Source organism: Triticum dicoccoides, chromosome 1A (assembly GCF_002162155.2).
Source record: "Triticum dicoccoides isolate Atlit2015 ecotype Zavitan chromosome 1A, WEW_v2.0, whole genome shotgun sequence".
NCBI lineage: Eukaryota > Viridiplantae > Streptophyta > Magnoliopsida > Poales > Poaceae > Triticum > Triticum dicoccoides.
This window is the reverse complement of record NC_041380.1, coordinates 584,242,573-584,255,086: the sequence shown is the minus strand read 5'-3', so window position 1 is coordinate 584,255,086 and position 12,514 is coordinate 584,242,573.

Here is a 12,514-nt window from a genome sequence, read left to right as displayed (position 1 = left end):
TGGAGATGTCATGTGATGTTTTTAAATCACTTTTATGCTAAAATATATTTCATTCATCAAATATTTTGAGCCCTACACTCAATTTTTCTTCTCTGGTCCAGACTGCATTTTGCACTACAACCTATTTAAATATTTCTTTAAGACTTCTACCAAAATTAGGGGAGGTCAGTAGGAGCCTATTGTTTCACTTTGTGCAAAAACCTATTTATGTTCTTTGAAAAATTTGAGTGAATCAACCTCATCTTCATTCTGGACCAACTTGATGGTTTGTACAGCAACCATGTTTTTACTTGCTCTTTAACCCTTGATTATTTCTCCTACTTATAGTCCCCCATGTTAAACCCTTAAGTCCAGGAGCATGCACCTTTTGGATCATTTTTGGTTCATGAAATAATGCTATTTATTTCCTGTCCAGAATTGAAGTTTTGTGAAACTTGCACTAACAAGTTCCTGCTTTTGACCAAATAACCTCACCACTCTCTCTTGCATCTAAAGAGACCACCATCTGGAGTTTTTGGCCACCCCAAGACCTGCCTAAGTGCCCTTGGCATTTTGTCAAACACCTTATGGGCATGATCAGTTTTGACATGAGTGTTGGCATTGCACTGTGAACTTGCACCTTTGATCAAACAAGCATGTCCACTAGACTCCCCGTTTCTCCTAACCTAGATCTGTTAATTGCCAGCCTTGACCGCGACCTCTAGCGTGCTCTGGCAAAGTGTCGAACACAACCCGTGCACGCCCGGAGCGCGAGAAGAGCGCGCGTATTGCACGACCCGCGCCCGAGCTGACACACGCTGGCCCCACGGCTTTGGCCTGCTCTGCAGCACCTCGCCACGCACTCCCCTTCTCACCACTACATGCCAAGCAGCCCCGCCGCGCCCGACAGGCCAAACGCTAGCCGCCGCCGCCGCCCGACAGCCCTGCGCCGTGCAGCGCCACCCAAGCCACCCCGGCTCGCCACCTGCCCCTGTGAGCAGTGCGTGCTCATCCGTAGCTTCGTCCCCTAGCGCTCGTCGCCGCCACGTCGCCCTAGCCACAGAGAGGCGGTTCGCCGGAGAGCTTATCCACGGCCGCCGCGGAACCGACCTCGTCGCGCTATAAATGGACACCCCGAGCCCCTCTGAGCACGCACGCGACCTCAGACCACCCCTATGCCACTCCCCTAACTCGCATTCGACCCGGGGAGGCCTCCTTCCTCATCTCCGGCAACTCCTGCCGCCGCCACCGCCCCGGCCAATCCGGCACCTCCAGTATCTCCCCCTCTCCGTTCTCTTCACCAAGAACCCCCTCTTCCTCCCATGAACCATTCACCCTACTTGATTTTGATCGGGAGCCAACGCCGCCACAAAGTCACTTCGCCACCGAAGCCTTCCTCCGCCGCGGAGCTCGCCGCCGGCAGCTCACCCCGTCCCCGCCAACCCAACGACTACCGCGAGGACCGCCCCAACCTTGCGGATCCATCCCCACTCTCGGGGGCCCGCGAGGAGCAGCCAAACGCCGGCGACGATCGCCGGAGCCCCGCTCCGCTCGGGCAAAGGAGGGAGACGACGCGAGGCGACTGGTCAAACCTGACCAGTGGGCCAGGCAGGCCCACTGTCAGTGACACCCCGCGTCGTCCACGTGGTTAAGTGGAGGCGTAAAGCCCCAAGTACGCCTCCTCTGTACCAAAAGCGTAATCTCGTCTGAATCGTTTTCTTTTCTGTTTTAATTTAAATAACAGATTTGACCAAATCTTTGACTGGCTATAACTTTTTAAATATAACTCCAAATGAGTTGATTCTTTTTCCTACCTTCCTTAAATTTGGTCTAGTTTATTTTAAGATTTATTTGAAAAATTTTCAAACAACTTTTTGGTTCTGTTTTTGAAATATGTGTTAATTCAAATATATTTTTAAATAGGATTTTTGGGAGAGAGAAGAAGCTTTCAAAAGTTTTGGAGTGCACCCTGCCTTTCCACACATTGAAGGCAAGCATTCTGAACCCCGGCATAATATTTTTGGTGTGATCGTTGATGCATTTATAACACCACCGCATTTCGAAGGACTTGTTATTTCATGTGATATGATCATATACATGGGTGCATGTTGTTGATTTCCATGCTGTGGAAATGGACACACTTGTGATGATAATCACCCTCATGTGCCTTGCATGCATACCGGCAGGAACCCGGGAAAACCTCGGCCTTGGGTAGGCATGAGTTTGTCGCCGGTCTCTGTCGGGACAGTTATGTCTGGTATGGCATGGTAAGGTGATATGAGAGGTGACTCTGTTGGATGAGAATATATTTGTCATGCTAATCATGCAGGGAATACTTGAACCTCCTGAATCGACCATAGATCGAGTCTTGTTCCAGTAACCCCCATACTTGTTTCGTACTACCACTCGTCTCTACAGCAAGTAGAGTATGGTTTAGTAAGTTGTCAACCTCTTTCTAGCACACACCGTATAGAGAGGCCATGGTGGAAGATACCGGTTGTAGCTGGTAGGCAGGCCACCTGGTCCGGGGGCATGGGTGTTTCCGGTTGGGACCGAGAGGGGAGGCCACCCCTTAGAGCGCGCGATATAAATTTGATCCCATGCTACGCGAGGTTGTAGCCTCCCCACTTAAAGTTTGCTTAACAGGTGTCGTGGGTGATTCCAGACACGTGTGAGATAGGCTGGTGTGTGCAAGTTAGGTGTGTTTTCAACAAAAAGACCGTAGACGGAATTAGTCCTGCTGGACTAAAGAAATCCGTTACTCGTGGGTAAAGAGTACACCCTCTGCAGAGAATAAACCTATTCGAATAGCCGTGTCCATGGTTAAGGATTACAGTCTGGGATGGGTCAGGTGTCGGTCTTAGTGTCGGTCTTCGGAGGTGAAACTGTTAACCAGAAAATGGAATTACTACTCGTGACTTGTGACATCTATGATGATTATTATTATTGTTGACTAACCCGTGATATTATTGTTATTACCGAATATCTCTGGGATGGTTCTACCTCCGGGATATTCATTATGATTGTTTCTTTTAAAAGCCCTTTATGTGGCGTCGCTCAGACGCCCGACTGTGGCATTTCTTTTAAAGCCCTTTATGTGGCGTCGCTCAGACGCCCGACTGTGGCATTTCTTTTAAAGCCTTTTATGTGGCGTCGCTCAGACGCCCGACTGTGGCATTTCTTTTAAAGCCTTTTATGTGGCGTCGCTTAGACGCCCGACTGTGGCATTTCTTTTAAAGCCCTTTATGTGGCGTCGCCCAGACGCCCGACTGTGGCATTTCTTTTAAAGCCCTTTATGTGGCGTCGCCCAGACGCCCGACTGTGGCATTTCTTTTAAAGCCCTTTTTGTGGTGTCGCTCAGACGCCCGACTGTGGCATTACTTGTTATTTGTTTCATAAATTTTTATACTACCATGTTATTTCAATTTTATAAATAACTTGCTTGCACGCATCCGAGATTTATTTATCTTTTGTGACTGGCGTCATGAGCATAAAATATTTTTCAGCACATCATTGTTATATTATACCTGTGTTCATAATGTTTGCGAGTACATTCAAAGTACTCACTGGCTTGTTCCTGGCTATTGTCTTGGCCAGATTTTTCTTGCACGGAGAGGAGCGACGCGATGCCAGCCCCGGAAACCACTCAATGGAGATAGCAGCCTCGCGAAGATAGGAATTTAACCTGGTCAGCTGTTCCCGTGGGAAATGGAGTCCCATAGACACAGATGTTTCACAACCCGCTTCTGCCATTAACCACTAGAAACCATTTGTTGTACTCACAGGCCAGAATGGTCTTGTACTACATATTTTGTATTTTTGCTTGGAGTTTCTGTATCAAGTTGGAACCTCATCAGCTAACAGTAATCCTGGGGCTGATGAGCACGACGATCTTTTCTGGAAATTTATTACCCGGAAAAACCCGGTCGTGACAGACTTGGTATCAGAGCCAGGCTGACCATTGGCTAATCCTATCTTAGCCAAGTCAATAAACATAGGCAAACCAACCCACCAGACCTTAACCAAACCCCAGCCAAGCTTCTCGTGCAAGATAGCCACACAGTGACCCAACATTTTTGGCAGTCGGTGCCCAACCTATCAACCTAACCTGTCACTCATGCGCCAGTGACCGGCCCCTAAATAATCCTTTCCCGCAAGCGTTCGAAGGAAGATTCTGTCCCCTTTTTCCTATAAAAAGGGCGCGCTAGCACCAAACCAGCACAACACAGCCGCTACCCCAAACCGAGCCACAATGCCTGGACCTATAGTGCACAACGAAACCACAGCAACCAACCTTGGAGGTTTTGTGACCATCCTCGCAAGCCTCACCCGTCGTGCCTACGCGTTAGAGGAGCCACCAGAATATGTTGTGTATCAAGGACCCATGAGCGGTGAAGACCGCCAATTCTGGGCCACTGTGCACATTTACGGTAGGAGTCTAGCACCCGAGCGCCCCTACCGGTTCAGCGGAAGAACAACATCCTTTGAGCCACAAGCCATCCAGCTAGCCGCTCGAGAGGCTATAGTTCATCTCAGGCACTTGTCGCCCAGAGTTAACTGTCGCTCGTTCCACTACTACCCCAGACGAGAAGGGTATGGTAGACCACCCCAAGTTGCCAATGGAGATCACGCGACGGACCCCGCATTGTTGCACCTAGTGCGCTATGTAAGTGCACTAGAGGCACTGTTCGACCAGATCACTATTGATCTAATCGCAGCTCGTGGAGAACTGGTTCGTCGAGCCCCGGCGAGAGAAGAAAACGAGCCCAACACCGACAACCCAGTAGTGCTGTTTGAACAACCGATCGAGACCCCGAGATCTGCCCCAGCCATCGGCCAAGGTGCTGCGATAACCCCAGAAGTGCTTCGTCGCATTTTGGGAGCACACTCCAACGGGGTTGTGGCCAACAATCCCCGCGATGGTCATCATCACTACCCCGACCCTGCAGTTCCTCCACCATCTCCGACTAATCCCGGCAGAGAGACACGTGGAGAAGCCTCGACATCCACCAGGCACGCCCGTTTAGACATAAACGAGGTAGACTAAGCAGTATGAGTAGCACCAAGTTTCAATGTATCCTCGCTTTGTAATCACGCGACCATGTATATTAACGCAGCCTGTCGTTGTGCCTCTGTCTTAATAGTAGCCTTGCATAATTGGTCAGCGCATAGCTGCATATTTTTCCGGGCACAACTACCAAAACCAACCCGACGACAACCACAGTAACGCGTCTTTTTATGAGATATGTGTATCTCTGACACTGCCCCGACCTTTGGAGCTAAGCTGGCAAATTTTTACCTTTCACCACGGTAAAACGATCTGGCTCCATCGCTATATAAAGGCCACCTTGTGACCTTACCCAGCAACCCTCACTTTGTGCACAACACTCACGCTCTTTCCTGTCATGCCGAACCCCAGCATTCATCTGAGAACCCCAGATGCAACCCCAGGTAGCTTTGTCAAAATATTGTGGGATTTTACCCGCAGTACCATGGGTTCTACCCAGCCACCCCAGTACGAGCTGTTCAAATCGAGGATCACCCCATCCACCTCGGAATATTGGGCAGCAGTACACATTCCTCCTGTAGACCCCAACCAAGATCCAATGGAAGTTTCCTTCGTGGGGAAATCTATGCCAACCCCACACTTGGCCATAGAAGCTGCCGCGAAAGAAGCGATTGCTCGTCTTCGATCCGCAGTACCCTATGCCCGCGAACGAGGATATCATTACTTTCCGAGTCGTGCAGCACCCGGAGAAGTTACATCTTTTCCCGGTGGACGTATTGAGAGAGACCCAGTTCTGGCCAACCTTATCCAGTACAAAATTGCTCAAGAGCATTTAAACCAGCGAGTGATGGATTATCTCCAGAGCCTCGCAGATTTAAATCCTCAGATTGCCATCGGCATACCACTGAGACCCGACACGGAGAGATGCATACATTGACTGGTCAATCCACTGCCTCCAATTGAAGAAGAATGTATCCCTTTACCAGAGACATTTTATCAGGACCCCGCCCAGTTACCATTTTCATTTTAGACGTCACTACTGTATTTGTTCTTTGCAGCATTTATTTATGTGTGTGAGTTATGCGTAATACACTGAGTTTGTACGACGAGTCAATTATTTGGCTTCTGCTAATGTGTGTAGTTTTTGTTGTGGTTTATGCTCCTTTAAATTAACTGTTTTTCCCTCGCAAAACCCTGGAGTGAGATTTTCTTTTCCCTGAGTTGCTACATCTACACTTTCTCACGACATGGATTAATTAATTTCACTCAGCACCCCGAGCAGACTCACAACCATAATCATTCTGACACATACACTGTTTGCAAAACTTTGCAACGGTGTTACATCCAGCTAATCACCCCCTAACAACAGTTAGCACCCGGCACACTCCATCTACTACTCATGATCACCACCACCGCGGAGAGCCAACACCCGAGCCGCAGCGTCGCGATACTCGTCGAAGATCATCGCGCATAGGAGCACAGAGAGCCCCAGCAGCGTCGCCAGCCCTCCGCATATCAGGATCACAAACCAGTCAGGCATCGCCTCCGCCATTAGAGCCTCGACCGAGCTTCTGTAAGCAGTAACGGAGAAAGAAGGAGGAGGAGAAGTGAGGCCAGGTGTGAGGAAGAAGAGAGAGGCACCCCGGCCGTTTTTATAGCTCGAGCTCGGTGTACGGTGGGCGAAGTCCACCAACGCCGCTCGTCGCTGATCGCCGGTGTTCGGAGTCGAATCCGCGAGCAGTGCTGACAGCGCGCTGGCCCGCGAGGTGAGTGCACGCTGCACCGGCAGCTAGCACGCCGCGCACTACCACGGTACGGCCTAGATGCCCTACACACTAGGCGTCGCCGGTGGAGAAAGCGCGCGGGAGAGAGGAAGAAGAAAGGGCCAGAAGAGGAGACTGACAGTGGACCCCGGGTCCACCTGTCGGCCAGAGAGAGCACTGTGCTCTCGGGTACAACCAGCGTATATCTAAATTTAGGAGTTATCCTAAATTTATATCCAGCGTAGAAATCACCCGTTTTTGTCCCGAACCGTAGACTTTTCCGCGCAGCCCCAGTTTTTCACACTGTGGTTTTTCACCACTTATTGCCCTCTCACTGTAGCCACATCGTCATTGCGTAATTATTTTCTTAACACCGCTTTTAGCAAATCTCGAGGACGAGATTTTTTCTTAAGGGGGTTAGTATTGTGACACCCCAAAAATTTGGCCTTGTTTTAATGGAATAAAATTTTGCCAGGATTTAAAACTTTGAATTTTTGAGCTCCATTTTGATTTTGTTTAAATCATTTCCTTCCCTGTTTTGATGAGTTTTTTCCCAAAGAGAAAACTTTTCAAAATGTTGTTGGACTTGTTTAACCTCTCAAGAAAAACTTTCCTTTTATCAGTGTAACTAATTAAATAATTAAGTTGCTTGATCTTTATTTTTCTTGAAAATGGTTTTTCAAGGTTAAATGGCCATATTTGAACTACAACCATTTGATAAATTCACTTAAAATTCCCACAAAAATTTGGAGATGTCATGTGATGTTTTTAAATCACTTTTATGCTATATTTCATTCATGAAATATTTTGAGCCCTACACTCAATTTTTCTTCTCTGGTCCAGAGTGCATTTTGCACTACAACCTATTTAAATATTTCTTTAAAACTTCTACCAATATTAGGGGAGGTCAGTAGGAGCCTATTGTTTCACTTTGTGCAAAAACCTATTTATGTTCTTTGAAAAATTTGAGTGAATCAACCTCATCTTCATTCTGGACCAACTTGATGGTTTGTACAACAACCATGTTTTTACTTGCTCTTTAACCCTTGATTATTTCTCCTACTTATAGTCCCCCATGTTAAACCCTTAAGTCAAGGAGCATGCACCTTTTGGATCATTTTTGGTTCATGAAATAATGCTATTTATTTCCTGTCCAGAATTGAAGTTTTGTGAAACTTGCACTAACAAGTTTCTGCTTTTGACCAAATAACCTCACCACTCTCTCTTACATCTAAAGAGACCACCATCTGGAGTTTTTGGCCACCCCAAGACCTGCCTAAGTGCCCTTGGCATTTTGTCAAACACCTTATGGGCATGATCAGTTTTGACATGAGTGTTGGCATTGCACTGTGAACTTGCACCTTTGATCAAACAAGCATGTCCACTAGACTCCCCGTTTCTCCTAACCTAGATCTGTTAATTGCCAGCCTCGACCGCGACCTCTAGCGTGCTCTGGCAAAGTGTCGAACACATCCCGTGCATGCCCGGAGCGCGAGCAGAGCGCGCGTATTGCACGACCCGCGCCCGAGCTGACACACGTTGGCCCCACGGCTTTGGCCCGCTCTGCAGCACCTCGCCACGCACTCCCCTTCTCACCACTACACGCCAAGCAGCCCCGCCGCGCCCGACAGGCCAAACGCTAGCCGCCGCCGCCGCCCGACAGCCCTGCGCCGTGCAGCGCCGCCCAAGCCAACCCGGCTCGCCACCTGCCCCTGTGAGCAGTGCGTGCTCATCCGCAGCTTCGTCCCCTAGCGCTCGTCGCCGCCACGTCGCTCTAGCCACAGAGAGGCGGTTCGCCGGAGAGCTTATCCACGGCCGCCGCGGAACCGACCTCGTCGCGCTATAAATGGACACCCCGAGCCCCTCTGAGCACGCACGCGACCTCAGACCACCCCTATGCCACTCCCCTAACTCGCATTCGACCCGGGGAGGCCTCCTTCCTCATCTCCGGCAACTCCTGCCGCCGCCACCGCCCCGGCCAATCCGGCACCTCCAGTATCTCCCCCTCTCCGTTCTCTTCACCAAGAACCCCCTCTTCCTCCCATGAACCATTCACCCTACTTGATTTTGATCGGGAGCCAACGCCGCCACAAAGTCACTTCGCCACCGAAGCCTTCCTCCGCCGCGGAGCTCGCCGCCGGCAGCTCACCCCGTCCCTGCCAACCCAACGACTACCGGGAGGACCGCCCCAACCTTGCGGATCCATCCCCACCCTCGGGGGCCCGCGAGGAGCAGCCAAACGCCGGCGACGATCTCCGGAGCCCCGCTCCGCTAGGGCAAAGGAGGGAGACGACGCGAGGCGACTGGTCAAACCTGACCAGTGGGCCAGGCAGGCCCACTGTCAGTGACACCCCGCGTCGTCCACGTGGTTAAGTGGAGGCGTAAAGCCCCAAGTACGCCTCCTCTGTACCGAAAGCGTAATCTCGTCTGAATCGTTTTCTTTTCTGTTTTAATTTAAATAACAGATTTGACCAAATCTTTGACTGGCTATAACTTTTTAAATATAACTCCAAATGAGTTGATTCTTTTTCCTACCTTCCTTAAATTTGGTCTAGTTTATTTTAAGATTTATTTGAAAAAATTTCAAACAACATTTTGGTTCTGTTTTTGAAATATGTGTTAATTCAAATATATTTTTAAATAGGATTTTTGGGAGAGAGAAGAAGCTTTCAAAAGTTTTGGAGTGCACCCTGCCTTTCCACACATTGAAGGCAAGCATTCTGAACCCCGGCATAATATTTTTGGTGTGATCGTTGATGCATTTATAACACCACCGCATTTCAAAGGACTTGTTATTTCATGTGATATGATCATATACATGGGTGCATGTTGTTGATTTCCATGCTGTGGAAATGGACACACTTGTGATGATAATCACCCTCATGTGCCTTGCATGCATACCGGCAGGAACCCGGGAAAACCTCGGCCTTGGGTAGGCATGAGTTTGTCGCCGGTCTCCGTCGGGACAGTTATGTCTGGTATGGCATGGTAAGGTGATATGAGAGGTGACTCTGTTGGATGAGAATATATTTGTCATGCTAATCATGCAGGGAATACTTGAACCTCCTGAATCAACCGTAGATCGAGTCTTGTTCCAGTAACCCCCATACTTGTTTCGTACTACCACTCGTCTCTACAGCAAGTAGAGTACGGTTCAGTAAGTTGTCAACCTCTTTCTAGCACACACCGTATAGAGAGGCCATGGTGGAAGATACCGATTGTAGCTGGTAGGCAGGCCACCTGGACCGAGGGCATGGGTGTTTCCGGTTGGGACCGAGAGGGGAGGCCACCCCTTAGAGCGCGCGATATAAATTTGATCCCATGCTACGCGAGGTTGTAGCCTCCCCACTTAAAGTTTGCTTAACAGGTGTCGTGGGTGATTCCAGACACGTGTGAGATAGGCTGGTGTGTGCAAGTTAGGTGTGTTTTCAACAAAAAGACCGTAGACGGAATTAGTCCTGCTGGACTAAAGAAATCCGTTACTCGTGGGTAAAGAGTACACCCTCTGCAGAGAATAAACCTATTCGAATAGCCGTGTCCATGGTTAAGGATTACAGTCTGGGATGGGTCAGGTGTCGGTCTTAGTGTCGGTCTTCGGAGGTGAAACTGTTAACCAGAAAATGGAATTACTACTCGTGACTTGTGATATCTATGATGATTATTATTATTGTTGACTAACCCGTGATATTATTGTTATTACCGAATATCTCTGGGATGGTTCTACCTCTGGGATATTCATTATGATTGTTTCTTTTAAAAGCCCTTTATGTGGCGTCGCTCAGACGCCCGACTGTGGTATTTCTTTTAAAGCCCTTTATGTGGCGTCGCTCAGACGCCCGACTGTGGCATTTCTTTTAAAGCCTTTTATGTGGCGTCGCTCAGACGCCCGACTGTGGCATTTCTTTTAAAGCCTTTTATGTGGCGTCGCTCAGACGCCCGACTGTGGCATTTCTTTTAAAGCCCTTTATGTGGCGTCACCCAGACGCCCGACTGTGGCATTTCTTTTAAAGCCCTTTATGTGGCGTCGCCCAGACGCCCGACTGTGGCATTTCTTTTAAAGCCCTTTTTGTGGTGTCGCTCAGACGCCCGACTGTGGCATTACTTGTTATTTGTTTCATAAATTTTTATACTACCATGTTATTTCAATTTTATAAATAACTTGCTTGCACGCATCCGAGATTTATTTATCTTTTGTGACTGGCGTCATGAGCATAAAATATTTTTCAGCGCATCATTGTTATATTATACCTGTGTTCATAATGTTTGCGAGTACATTCAAAGTACTCACTGGCTTGTCCCTGGCTATTGTCTTGGCCAGATTTTTCTTGCACGGAGAGGAGCGACGCGATGCCAGCCCCGGAAACCACTCAATGCAGATAGCAGCCTCGCGAAGATAGGAATTTAACCTGGTCAGCTGTTCCCGTGGGAAATGGAGTCCCATAGACACAGATGTTTCACAACCCGCTTCCGCCATTAACCACTAGAAACCATTTGTTGTACTCACAGGCTAGAATGGTCTTGTACTACATATTTTGTATTTTTGCTTGGAGTTTCTGTATCAAGTTGGAACCTCATCAGCTAACAGTAATCCTGGGGCTGATGAGCACGACGGTCTTTTCTGGAAATTTATTACCCGGAAAAACCCGGTCGTGACAAGGAATTTCATGAAACTTTTCATAATCTTCAGACATGTCTGTCTTGCCGTCCACTCCCAGGATGTCCCTTTTTCCTGAAAGAACTATGTGGCGCTTTGGCTCATCGTATGATGTATTCGCTTCCTTATCTTTTCTTTTTCTCGGTTTGGTAGACATGTCCTTCACATAGATAACCTGTGCCACATCATTGGCTAGGACGAACGGTTCGTCAGTGTACCCAAGATTTTTCAGATCCACTGTTGTCATTCCGTACTGTGGGTCTACCTGTACCCCGCCGCCTAACAGATTGACCCATTTGCACTTAAACAAAGGGACCTTAAAATCAGGTCCGTAGTCAAGTTCCCATATGTCCACTATGTAACCATAATATGTGTCCTTTCCGCTCTCGGTTGCTGCATCAAAGCGGACACCGCTGTTTTGGTTGGTGCTCTTTTGATCTTGGGCGGTCGTGTAAAATGTATTCCCATTTATCTCGTATCCTTTGTAAGTCAATACAGTCAAAGATGGTCCCCTGGACAACAAGTACAACTCATCACAAACAGTGTTGTCACCTCTGAGACGTGTTTCCAACCAACTGCTGAAAGTCCTGATGTGTTCACATGTAATCCAGTCGTCGCACTGCTCCGGGTGTTTGGAGCGCAGACTGATCTTGTGTTCATCGACATACGGGGTCAGCAAGGTAGAGTTCTGTAGAACTGTGTAGTGTGCTTGAGACCAAGAATATCCGTCCCTGCATATTATTGAGTCTCTTCCCAGAGTGCCTTTTCCAGTCAGTCTCCCCTCATACCGCGATTTAGGGAGACCTATCTTGTTAAGGCCAGGAATGAAGTCAACACAAAACCCGATAACATCCTCTGTTTGATGGCCCATGGAGATGCTTCCTTCTGGCCTAGCACGGTTACGGACATATTTCTTTAGGACTCCCATGAACCTCTCAAAGGGGAACATATTGTGTATAAATACGGGCCCCAGGATGACAATCTCGTCGACTAGATGAACTAGGACGTGCGTCATGATATTGAAGAAGGATGGTGGGAACACCAGCTCGAAACTGACAAGACATTGCGCCACATCACTCCTTAGCCTTGGTACGATTTCTGGATCGATCA